The sequence below is a fragment of the Peromyscus eremicus genome, chromosome 22 (genome assembly GCF_949786415.1).
Source record: "Peromyscus eremicus chromosome 22, PerEre_H2_v1, whole genome shotgun sequence".
NCBI lineage: Eukaryota > Metazoa > Chordata > Mammalia > Rodentia > Cricetidae > Peromyscus > Peromyscus eremicus.
Genome location: NC_081437.1, coordinates 12,382,973 through 12,396,739, shown reverse-complemented (window position 1 = coordinate 12,396,739; position 13,767 = coordinate 12,382,973).

Below are 13,767 nucleotides of genomic sequence, written 5' to 3'. Positions count from 1 at the left end.
ATTTTTACACAAAAGCAAGCCTTGTCATATGAATTTTAAGACAAAAGTCCTATAAAGAACCAAAATGGTGGTTACTTTTCTTTGTGCACTTATTACTTTTCCGTTTTCTATAGGAAATGTAAAAGGGAAGAAGAAAAGGAAAGCAGCTGTGCTCTATTTTTTGCCCGTGTCTGATAAAAGGAACCATGTGATGTCAGTGGGAGCAGTTATGTTTCCCTAGAACTAATCTAATGGAAAGTCATAGGATACATTTTACAAGGACAGATAGGAAATCACACTGAGTAGCCATGCTGACTTCCATGTTGTAATGAATTCTCCCAGAAAAGCAAGAATAAATGCAAAGCTTATCCTGACCATAGTCCGAACATTGATTTAATGAGTCTCCTTTATGGGACTGCCTACTACAGCAGTGATAATTTCACTCAAAGGGGAACGGCACTGTAGGAGCCTAACTGACCATTAATCTCCTGACAGTTGTCATTTCCATTTGGGAAATCATCAGTGCCAGCACTTACCTGTACAGCACTGTGCAGTGGGCCACCAATCTCTGCTGTAGATGTAGGAAGCAGATCCAGGTGCAGAAGTCTAATGATGCTTGAGAATTAAGAAGTGTTTCTGAGGTCTTACAGTCTCTCTTAGCAGATGTTTATAAATGTGGAAGCAGAAACAAGGGTCGAACCAATGAGACTCTGAGATCTGAAAGTTGATCAAAGCCTTCCTCCGCCTACCTATCTCACAACTTATCAAAAGTCTCCATGGGCTGATGAAAACACATGGGCACCATGGGGCTGAATGTTAACTCCTTGCATTGCCTCTAGATTCCAGTCTCTAAATTCCCTTAAATCCAGCATCCCTATCATTTTTTTCTTTTTCTAATGCTCTGTCCTTTGTCTTCAACCAAGCTCACTGAATTTAACTGTTTAAATCTTCCAGACTTTATAATTCATTGTTTTATCCTTTAAAAAAAATCATTTCAGCTATCATTGCCTCTGTTTTTCAGAGGGGAATGTGCACCCCAGTCTGATTAATGATCAGAGGTGTGACCTCTAAGTAGCAGAATGAAGGTTTAATGCCCTGTCTGTTCCACCTCATAACCAGTTTTCTGTGTATGTGTATTGTGGTGGTCTGAATGAGAATTGCCCCCGTAGGCTTATACATTTGACTCATGCTGGAGTGTGCTGCTTGAGAATGATTAGAAGGAGTGGCCTTATTGGAGTAGGTGTGGCCTTTTTGAAGGAAATGTGTCACTATAGTGTGCTTTGAGGTTTCAAAAGTCGAAGCCAGGCCCAGTCTGTCTTCCTGCTGCTCACTAATCTGAATGTGGAATTCTCAGCTCCTTCTCCAGCACCATGTTTGCCACCATGCTCCTTGCCGTGAGGGTAATGGACTAAACCTCTGAAACCGTAAGCCAGCCCCAATTAAACGTTTTCTCTTATAAGAGTTGCAGTGGCTATGCTGTCTCTAAACAGCAATAGAACACTGACAAAGACACACATATATATACAACAATTTTTAGTGTAACAGGAGCAACTTCAAGTACAAAAGGCTTCATTTTGTTTTGGGGCTCATGGGGTCAGAGTCCATCATGGCAAAGAAGACACTGCAAAGAGCTTGGTCTGTAGTGACTGGACTGAGTGATAGCTACTTGTTATATGACACACTAGGAAGCACAACATTTGACCAGAAGTGGCCTCCTTTAATCCTCCAGGAATGGTCCTGTGACCCTGTATCCACCAGCTAAGTTCGAATCCAAAAGGCTCTATAGCTTCTGAAAGTATTGCCACAAAGGGCCAGATGTTTAAAAACAAGAACCTGCGTGGGCTGTTCCACTTCTAAACAGTAACACTCTTCCCCTAGTTCCAATAGACTCATGCAAAAATCCGTTCAATAGAGCTTCAAAAGTCTCCAAAGTCTTACCACCTCCAATATTGTATGAAAATAAAGTCTCTTCTGAGATTCAAGACAAACTTATCAGTAGACTACTATAATTAAAAAACAATAGATGATGATGAAGATAGGTAGATAAATATACATAGATGATAGATAAAGATATAGATGATAGATGACAGATAGATGATAGAGATAGATAGATAGATAAATAGATAGATAGATGACAGATAGATAGATAGATAGATAGATAGATAGATAGATAGATATACAGATAGATAAAGGTATACAATAGCACATAGTTAGTATTTCTATTCCAAAAGAGAGGAACAGGAAGCTAGCAAGGAAAGATCAGTTCAAGGCAGACATCAAGCAGCAAAACCAGGAAGTCCTGAAGCTTCATGTTCTATGTCTATAGCTCATGTAGACATGTCAAGTAGACAGTACATTGTCTTGGCAACAATGTACTGAGTAACTTGCCTCTGAAGTGCTTAGTCCTGCAGCATAGGTGGCCTCTCAGCTGACCCCACTTCCAGTGTTCTACATCTTTCTAGCATCGCCAACACTCCAGCACCCCCAGTGCAAGCTAGGATTTACCTTCACAGTGTTTCATACTCGCTTCTCCTGCTCTCTGCAGGACCATCAAAACTATCCATTGTCTGACCCCATAGGCAATAGACCCTTGGCCTTGGACTTCATGATCTGTAATTTTTAGACTCTGCATGCTGGAAAAGCAGCATGTTGTTGTAAATGCCAAGTTTTAATGGCAGCTCATGTGAGCTCTAGCATGTGACTTCTGCAAGAGAGGCCTCTGAAGGCATATCTGGCCCAACCAGGGAAAAGTGTTTCTTATGTGATGCTGTTTACATAGGAAACTCCTGAAGAAATACTCCCTTTTCAGATTAACATGAATTTTTATGTCCTGGAACCTCTAAAAATATAATTTATTTATAACTAATTATCTTTTAAACTTTAGTTTTGGAGATTTTGTTTTATGACTACTGTATTTATATCATCTCAACCAACCCCTCTCCAGCCTCTAACTCCCCCTGTGTTTTTCTCCCCTCTCAAATTGATGACTGTCTCTTCTATGATAATTATTATGAATATGATGAAGTCTTGCCCTCTAGGTACCTAAAGTCCCCCTTACAACAAAGCTCCCCATTTTTCTTTTTTTTCTTTCATTTTTCTTTATTAAGAAATTTTCTACTCACTCCACATACTATCCACAGATTCCCCCTCCTCCCTCCTCCCACCCCCCAGCCCTCTTTCCCAAGCCACCCCACATCCCCACATCCCCCAAATCGAGGTCTCCCATGGGGAATCAGCAGAGCCCAGCACACTGATGCTAGGCAGGTCCAAGCCCCTTCCCACTGCACCAAGGCTGTGCAAGGTGTCACACCACAGGCACCTGGTTCCAGAAGCCGGCCCATAGACCAGGGACAGATCCCGATCCCCCACAGATTCAATGCAATCCCCATCAAAATCCCAACACAATTCTTCACAGACTTGGAAAGAACAATACTTAACTTTCTATGGAAAAACAAAAAACTTAGGATAGCTAAAAGAATCCTGTATAATAAAGCAACCTCTGGAGGCATCATGATCCCTGACCTCAAGCTCTGCTATAGAGCTATAGTAATAAAAACAGCTTGGTACTGGCATAAAAACTGACATGTGGACCAATGGAATTGAATTGAAGACCCTGACATTAATCCATACACCTATGAACATATGATTTTCGACAAAGAAGCCAAAACTGTACCATGGAAAAAAGAAAGCATCTTCAACAAATGGTGCTGGCATAACTGGATGTCAACATGCAGAAGATTGCAAATAGATCCATATCTGTCACCATGCACAAAAACTCAAGTCCAAGTGGATCAAAGACCTCAACATAAATCCAGTTACACTGAACTTGATAGAAAAGAAAGTAGGAAGTAGTCTGGAACGAATTGGCACAAGAGACCACTTCGTAAATATAACACCAGTAGCACAGACACTGAGAGCGACAATTAATAAATGGGACCTCCTGAAACTGAGAAGCTTTTGTAGAGCAAAGGATATGGTCAATAAGACCAAACAACAGCCTACAGAATGGGAAAAGATCTTCACCAACCCCACATCTGACAGAGGGCTGATCTCCAAAATATATAAAGAACTCAAAAAGCTAGACATCAAAATACTGAAAAATCCAATTAAAAAATGGACTACAGAGCTTAACAGAGAATTCTCAACAGAAGAAGCTCCCCATTTTTCTTAAATGGCATGGATGTCTAACAATTGTAGCCAGCTTGTCCACATCTGCCCATCTGCAAGGTCAAGATCACGTGTATTGTTTCCCTCAGCACACTTCACATTTTTCAAGTTTTCATGCTCTATGTTTTTGCTCAGAGTTATTACTGTGAGCCTGGATACACACACTGAGCAGCATCTATGCTATAATCCGAATGCTATACATCTTGATAGTCCCCCCACCAAATAAATTAGGGCATGGCTTTTGAATTTAGTCTCACGTAGGCATTTAGGATGTGAAGAGAATATAGCTCAGTTATTTGCCAGAGTGTAATACGAATGACCTCTTGTTAAATTTCCGAGAGCGTCTCTGTTCACCTCTGAAGCTTCCAGAACAGTCTTTGCCATTTGCATTCCCATCACATTCTAGTCTACTAAACCCACAGCAAGATGGTACATTAGACTCTGCTTACCCCACTAGTCTAAGAGCTCCTCTGACAAGAGGCTGCAAAGTCTCCCACAGTTCTTATCTGTTTGTCCTTGAGCAACATGGTCAGGTTTGCAAGAGAAATGGTCCATATTTCTCATCAGTAATTTTCTGTACTTTTTACTTATCTCTGTATTGTTTTGGGTGAGTCTGCGGAATGTCTGGACAATAACTCACAGGGAGAGAGCCTCTACTTGACACCCGGATTTTCATTTATAACTCGTGTCTTCTGGGAGCAGCGTTTTCACCAATGTGGAATACTTCTGTTCAATAGGTATAGTGGGATCTCATAAGGTTTCTTTACACATCGTTCATCTTAGTTTTCGCTTCCCCAGACTCTACCTCCATCCTTCATAATCTTTAGCTTCCCAGTATCCACCTCCCTATCCTTTTTGCATATATTCTACTATCTATTCTTGCAGTATCTTTTTCTTTACTTGGATTGTAAGATAATAGATTTGTCCTAAGTCCTCGTCTGGCACTTCATTTGCCCATCCCTGTCACTACACTACCCGAATGAATGCTATTATTCCCTCCCTAAATTAGTCTCCCCCACAAATGGCCTGTTTCCGAGGTTCCACATGTCCCCAGTGTTAGAAAGATTTAAAGCTAGGACCCTCATGTGGGAGAAGACGTGTGGTCTGTCTTTTTAGGTCTGGATAACCTCACTCAATATAATTTTTTGTTCTGTCTTCATTTTGATTTGTGATGTTTACTTTTGTTTTAGATCTCCTTTTCTGTTTCCTGATATCCTTGAACTTCCCTAATGACCTTGAACTTTGATATTGATCCATCATCATGTAAATATGCTCCCCTGTAAGTTAACCATGTACTATGCTTGTATCTTTGCTATCCTTATCACAAATGCAAAGTGACATTCATGAATGGAATTGTCAGAACTGGATTGTTATTTCTTAATTTTCTCCTTCCAAAGACTACATAAAGATTGATATTGAAGGTTTTTATTTTACTTTATTTTGTGTGTCTGTGGGTGTCCTTGTGAGTTTATGCACACCTCGTGTGTGCTTGCCCTCAGAGTCCAAAGGGCATTGAATCATCTTGAACTGAGGGTACAGATGGTTATGAGCTCCTGATGCGGGAATCAAACCTGGGACTCCCGAAACAGCATTAAGTCCTCTTAACAGCCTAACCAGCTCTCCAGCCAATACATTCATTTTGTTATCTTCAGTTCTTGCTGCAGTGAATTATGGTTAAATGATTATCTCAAATGGAAACACACTGGAATCTCATTTCATCCTTATCACATAGGCTCACCATGTGACCTTGTTCAACTTTTCTAAAACCTCTTGGTGGCATTTCAAAGGTAGTTATAAAGAATAAAGGAAAGATTTCTTGTAAAATATGCTATACGAAATGGACAATCAAGGCATGTCAATCCACAAGCTAAGGTAGCACAAAAAAGGAATTTCAGATCAAGCACCTCTTACAGACTTCTGTGAAATCCACTTTAGAAGGGTCTCCAAGAGGCAAGCATTCTCACATGAGATAATGCCTTTCGGCATGCACCACCTTGAACTTGCCAAATATCTATTAAAATCACAGCAACCATGTTAAAAGGAAGGTCCTTCAAACAAGCAGAATTTAAAAGAATTGTTCATTTTATTTTACCCTTTTGAAAGTATCAATAATCATAACATTGACAATAATAATAACAATAACAATAATGTTTATTAAGAATTGTTGACCTACTACTAGAAAGATAGAAGCATTGTGATGGTTTTAATTGCCCACTTTGCACAATCTTAAATAACCTAGGAAGAAAGTCTAACTGAAGAAGTGTTTGGATCAGGTTGCCTTATGGGCATAACTGTGGTATTGCCTTGATTGTGTTCACTGGTGTGCAAAGACCAAGCCTAGCATGATGGCACCATTCTGTGGACTATAGGAGTGTATATATATGTATAGAGAGAGGGCTGAGCAAGAGTAAACTTTCATGCATGAACTCTCTCTCTCTCTCTCCACATCTCTTTTGTTCTCTCCCTCCCTCTCCTCTCTCCTCTTGACTGGATGTAACAAGCAGCTTCATGTTCTACCCTCGATCTCTCCACAATGATGGGCTTTAACCCGTAATTGTAAGCCCCATAAACCCTTTCTCCTTTAATGTTGCTTTTGTCAGGGTGTTTTATCACAACAGAAATGAATCTAGAACAATACAAAATATCTCAGTCTTATACATAGGTATAAATACAATAAAGTCAAGGGATATGATCGGAATTCTGAGGGAGAATTCAGCTATCACTAGGCATGGTCATATTAAGAATGCTTTGTTCATGGCCTTTCCACAGCTAGGGTCTATGTTGGTGTCTGAGGCTTCATCAAGAGCCATGTGGATGCCAAGGATCTGGGCCACCACTTGGGGCCATGCTGCCAGTGCGTCCATGACAATCTGAATGACCTGCACAGCCTACCAGGACCATAGTGACATCTGGGCCTAGGCTGCTGTCAAGGATCATGTCCGGGGACATGGTCCAACCACAGCCAGGGTTTATGTTGATATCTGTGGCCCCTCAGATATCTGGGGTCTGGACCGCCACTGGTGGCCATGTTAGTGTCCCAGGGCTGTGCTGCTGCCAAGGCCATACAGATCTGTGTGGCCTACACTGCCACCAGGGGCCATGGTGTCATCCAGGCCTGGGCTGTTGCCAAGGGTCATGTTTGAGTCTGTGGCCCTGCTGCAAACTCACTCTGTGTTGATGTTCATGGCTCCTTTTACCACTGATGGAAGTGAGGACAGGGCTGCACAGAGTTGGCCCTACCCCTCACTGGCTGCAGCACTAGGGAGAACTGGTCCCTGCACCTCTCCTAGGCAGCACAGTAGAGCTGACTCCATTGACTGGGGTACAGCTGGTCCAGTTCTGAAGGCATAAGAATGGGAGAGCTAGCCCCACTATCTGTCTGTCATGTAGTGGTGTGGGAAATGGGGAGATGCCCCGCCTCACCCCTTGCCACCTACTGCAGGCAGGTGTGAAAACAAGAGAGTTGATCCTGCCCCACTTCATCTGCCATATGGTGGCATGGGTGAGGGAAAGATCGCTCTCCTCCCCCTCACCCCTTGCAGCAGTTGGGAGAGCTGGCCTTGGGGGCATGAGAGTGGGAGAGCTACCCTTCCCCTCACCAACTGCAGTACCCAAGAGAGCAGGACCCTGCACCTTGCCTGGGCAGCACAGTAAAGCTGACCCTGCTGGCAGGGGTGCAGATAAGCCTGCACCAAGGGCATGAGGGCAGGAGAACTGGCCCTATCCTTGCTGCCTGCTGCATTGTTGAACTAGCAGGGCAGTGCTGGAGAGCTCTCCCTGCTGGTGATGATGAGAAAAAGCTGGTGGGCTGGCCATCCCAGCTACCACCCAGGCCCACCCCAACATCTACCCCATCTATGAACTGCTGGAACACGTGAAGGGGCTGGACCTGCAGAACCAAAGCTGCAGGATCTCAATGACACAAAGCAACAGGATGTCCAAAAGGAGTCCCAGCGAGAGCCCTGTATTGATACTGTAACAGAAATCAGAGATCTTAAACCAGAACAATGACTCATTGCAGTGAACACTTACCAAGTAAGGATGTATGAACCAAAGGGTATACTGAGTGACTCACTGGACCACATTATAACATCCACATCAAGATTTTTGTTTGTTTGTTTGTTTTGTTTTATTGTTTTTGCTTTTTGTTTTTCTTTTAAATTTGATTTTATTTTATTTAAAGGGGAAGATTGAACGGGCAGAGAGTGGAAATGAAGGATAGAGAGATGAGTGGGATCGGGATGTGTGATGTGAAATCCACAAACAGTCAATAAAAAAATATAAAAAAATAAGAATATTTTGTTGATCAGGTATTGGTAGGGGATTAATAATCTATTCATCTCTCAAGCCCCAAGGATACCTATGTCTTACCCCCCCTTGGAATATTGTATTGAATATCAAAGGAAATGATGATTATATAGGAATTATGCTTACCAGGCAGTTGACTTAATATGGGGAAATTATCCAGTTGAGCCCAGTGTAATAACAGAAATTACTATTAGAGTGAGACAGATCATGGTTGTGGGACACAGATAGAGAGTGGAAGAGGCTCACTTTTAAGACAAAAGTGGGGCCATGAGAGAAAGAGCAACATAGAAGATGGACATGTCAACCTGGTTTCATCCTTATGTAAAAGACAGAAGACAGACACTTCAATATGATTTTATCCTTACATCACTTAGAAAGGATCTCAGCCCTTCAGCCCGACACATGTTGGTATTTGTCCTGTGTTTGTACTGGTGAAACCCACAAGTTTGTCACCTTTGTTGTATCAGCAAGAAGCTAACACAGCTCATCCTTGAAGCAATTCTCTTGAGAACAATGGCTGAAATTTCTCTAGGAAATAATAATAATATTTTTTTTTTGGAAATGATACCCCCCTGGAACAAAGCCAAACAATAAGAAAATTAAATCCCCAAACAAAACATAGCAACCTAAAAGATATTTCCAACTGACAATTTGAAAGACTCATTCAAAGAGCTAGAATCAAGTTTGAGTAGATGCAGTTTAGGAAAGTACTTTTCTTCATAGAACAATCAACAACACATGCACATATACACATATATATGAACCGCACACACATACACATATATACTCACATACATTGATATAGACACACATTGTTAGGACTAAATCACAATCATTTATTATATGTTTCAGAAAGTAGAACTTTCCAAAGTTTGGAAATAAGAAAAAAGCCCAGCCTTTTAAACTATATTTTATAATGTCACCTTACATCTCAGTGAAAGTAAACATCATAGATAAAGATATATAGGAAGCCTGGTGTCATGTTAATTTATCTCAATATCAGCCTGTGTCTATGTTTTTAAGTTGATAGGTCTGTAAGTAAAAACAAAGACTAGTGATTGAATTCTGCATAATGACATTCAGAATATTTATAAAATATTCCTAATTACATTTGCTAACTATACCATTACACTTAATTTTGCCTCAGCTCAGATCTCTTAGGAGTGGAGACATGCAAAATTATGAGAAAAATATGGTTGAAAATAACATTGGAAAGAGATGGCATGCTACTTGATTTAAATATTACCTCATGTATGTATTTTAGTTGAAGGTTGTAACAAGTGGTCACTAGAGTGGCAGGTTCTTAGAGAGCACCTTGACATGGTTTAATAATTAGTTTTGTCTTCTGGTTCCGGGAGGCTACCTCTTTTCAGTCTTATGATGTTCAAAGTTGAAGTGAGATGAGTATAATACTTATATTCAGACATCCACCTTTGGAAAAAAAATCTCTAAAATATGTTATTTTGTGGTGAACACTGCTATGAGCAATTAACCAGGAGGCCACATGAAAACACTATAAAGGGAAATGCGCACACCATCTGAACATCTGGAACCAGTTTGTTCTCCTTGCTTGTGGAAAGTTGTGAGCTAAAACTGGGCAGTATTTCACTCTTGTCTCCCGTGCAGTCTCAATTTAAAAAGTTGATGTTTCGTACCTTTGGTGGTTTTGCGGTTTGGGCACTGCCTGCCCATTTGGAGTTGGATCTGTTTCTAAAGCTACAGCTGTTTTCACTTCAGCAAATGACAGCTAGAGGAAATGCACCAACCTCCCTGCTTTATTGAGCGCTGCTGATTTATGACTCGATTTTAGCACTTACTTTGGGTGACCTGCTCTAGATTAACCCAAACTCATTCCTTCCATGCACTGAGTTTACCGTCAAAATGGATAAAGTATGAGTCACCAGTGCATCTGGAAGTTCTATTCATGAGAAAATACATTGGACTCTCGTGCACAGGTAAGGTTTCCATGACACTTTTCAAAAATGAGGACGACAAAGTCTGGTGCTTCTGCCCAAATACTGACATCCACATCTCTGATGCACGTATTATCAAATTGGCAGGCTTAGATCTCTCATGTCTCCCCCAATCTTAGTGTGCTGTTACAGGACATATTTTTATAACGGTGAAAACGTTGCTAGTGGCAAAATCATAAAAAAAAATAAGCAATTTCATGAAATAATTTAGAAAATCATTTTATCATTATTTTCTTCATTAGTAATAATAGAGAGGACCTAATTGATGATATTCCACATTAGACCTTAGATAATAATTCCCAAAGAATGTTCATAGAAGCAATGGTAATAATATTAATAATAAATGAACAAAGTGATTTAGTTCTTTATTTAGAATTCAAAACTTTGAAAAACAAAAAAAACAAAGTCTAAGAAAATTAAATATCATGTGTGAGGTGATACTTTGGTGAAGTGGAAAATCCAGACTTCATGCACTTAGCCCTTTGGTCTTCACTGTCAGTAATTTTCTTTAACTAGTTTTTCTTTTGACTAAAAAATGGTTTGGACACCCTTTTACCAAATGGTCCTGGAAAACACATTCATATTAACTAGTTTTTCTTTTGACTGAAAAATGATTTGGACACCCTTTTACCAAATGGTCCTGGAAAACACATTCATAAACGCGTGGGAGACTACTGAACAGTGTTATTCAGGAACTCCATTAGCTTATGATATCTGCAGTTCCTGTAGTCGATGGAGCAAAACTAAGCATGAGCAAAGGTCTGAATGGTGTTCAGTACTCATTTAGAAAACGCATCTAGAATCTTCTTCTTCTTGTCTGTGCATGTATAACCAAGGAAACATGAGAAGATTAGTGTGGGAACACAATAGACAGAATTATTTCAGGTGAAAAAAAAGAGAGAGAGAGAAAGAAAACAACCTAGGGATTTGGTGCTTCCAAGTTCACCAGAACCAAGTCTCATATGTTTTTCAGGATAAGTTCTTACTTTCTCTTTATGTCTATTTGCTTAGTCTAGGAAAAGTAGTGACAATAATGAATGACAAAATATGAACAAATAAATCTACAATTAAAGTTGTTAGTAAAATTCACGGTGGTACACTTGCATTTTCAGATCACTGCTTACAACTTAAAAGCTAATATATCTATACATATATATTGTATATATATTCACATATATATTCTATATATATATATTCATACAGTTTGATTAATTGCATTTGCTCAATTTGTAAGATAAATGCTATTACTAAACCTCCTTATTGGAGCTTTGTCAGCATTTACATAGTTCAGCCCAAATAACATGAAAGCTGTGCTTGTGAAAAGCCAATATTAATGATAGCACATTGAAGTACATGGGGATGTACACCACATTCCCAAGAGATTATTCCAATGCCTCTATCAACCACTTATGATTTTCCTACTCCTTGTCTCCTTTGCTGATTCAAGAGAGATTTGGGGTATCATTTTGGTGAAAAGACATTCCTGTGACATTTGTCACTACTCCTCTAGAGTAAGTTGTAGGAAATCATTTCCTCCATTTCAATGCCAGGATGTAGGACTTTAGTTGGGAACCTCGGATCATCATTTTGGTCCCATTTCTAGTTAATTGAACATCATGAATAGGTATCTAACATACAACAGAGAAATATGAAGGTGGACTGTGTGATTCTTGGGCTCTTGTGCTGCTAAAGAAGAGTAACAACTCTTATTCCATGACCCGGTCAGTGCTCATGAGTTTCCAGGGTGTTAGGAGATAAGGATTTCCTTTGACATTTGTACATAAACAGATAGGCAGACTAAAAGAAAACAAACAAACAAAAAAGATTTCAGCATTGGGTGTCTGGAGCATACCCAAGATCTCATCAGAAAGATTCCCAGAGCTTCATAAAGGCTATCGAAGGAAAAGGATTAAAGGAGATTAATTCAGTTCATAGTGGAAACTTGGTGGGATAATCAAAGTGATGGGATGGTTTAGTGAGACAGAGCTGAAACATCTACCAAACCCAGTGCATTCTAAATCCCCACTGTGACACCAGTCATTGGCAATTGTCTGCATCCATTTCCACTCCTGTCTCCCATCGTCCCCATTTATGAGGACAGAAATACAACCAACAAGATGGGTGATGACAAATCAAGGCATTGGTCCAACTGGGATAAGGATGTGCACGCCCCTTTCTACCTTCCAGATCTCACATACAGTAAACATATCAGAGAAGGAGTTTCAACTTGAAAGCAGGATCAGAGTTGGCTTTTACAAAGACCTCAACTATTAATTCCTAAGTGGAGGCTATGTTGTTGAACTGAAGAGACTGGCGATCAGTTTATACTAATCAAGCTTAATGAGAAAAGCAGTAAGAACCTACCACAGGTTTCATCCAGGGTAGAAGAATGCATTGACCTGCAGAGTAAATGTAATTGGACTATGGGGACAGGATAGTCTTTGAAGACACCAGCTCCATTTTTTAGTCTCATGGCTGATCACAATAAAGTTACTCACAACCATCATCAAGAGCATGGCAGACATTTGAATAGCCTATAATACAATATACTTAACATTTTCCAGCCTTGCTCCAACATCCAATCTCCATTTGTATTCCCTGGTTTCCATTCTGTTTCCAAACTAGTTTTCTGCTTAGTGTTCCAAAGTGAGACCATTTTGAACCATGTATGAAAAGAAATGAAAAAAAAAATAATCTAAGCTGAGTTTAAGCTATAGCATTCAATGTCAGCATGTTCTCATCTTTTAAATAAGACTGCACATTGACCGAAGGACTTGTTGAAAGTTAGTACCCAGCAGTATTGGGAAGTAATATCTCTTCCCCATTGCATTGTGCATTGTGCTCATTAGGCCTGTTTTCCTGCACGCTTCTAGTAATCAACTGTACAGTAAGTAGCCACATAAAAAGACTTCCACACTTTACAGAAACTAAGAATCCTGCTATCCATAATTAAAGCCAATACTTGGAAAGAAAGGGAAAGTATTAATTTTCTTAATGTTTTCATGCATGGAAAAACAATCAAACTTCTCTTTGTATTTGTAATTGCATTGACTGGCCCTAGCTGGGTTTACTTTTCCAAATTACAAGCAAGCCAGACCATTGAAATGTTGCAGCTCCTCATTATTTATTTTCTGTAGCACTAAAGGGCCTTGATAAGAATCTTCTCAAGTTACATTTATCTTATGCAATCACTCCCTCAAGGACCAGGCTGGACTCTCTATTCATTGACCTTAAATCTTGATTAAGATTTGGCTGGAAACTAATAAAGCTTGGAACTAGAAAATGGAATAGTCCATCATTTATGGAATCTTGCCTGAAGACGCAGTGTGGGGAGGAATAA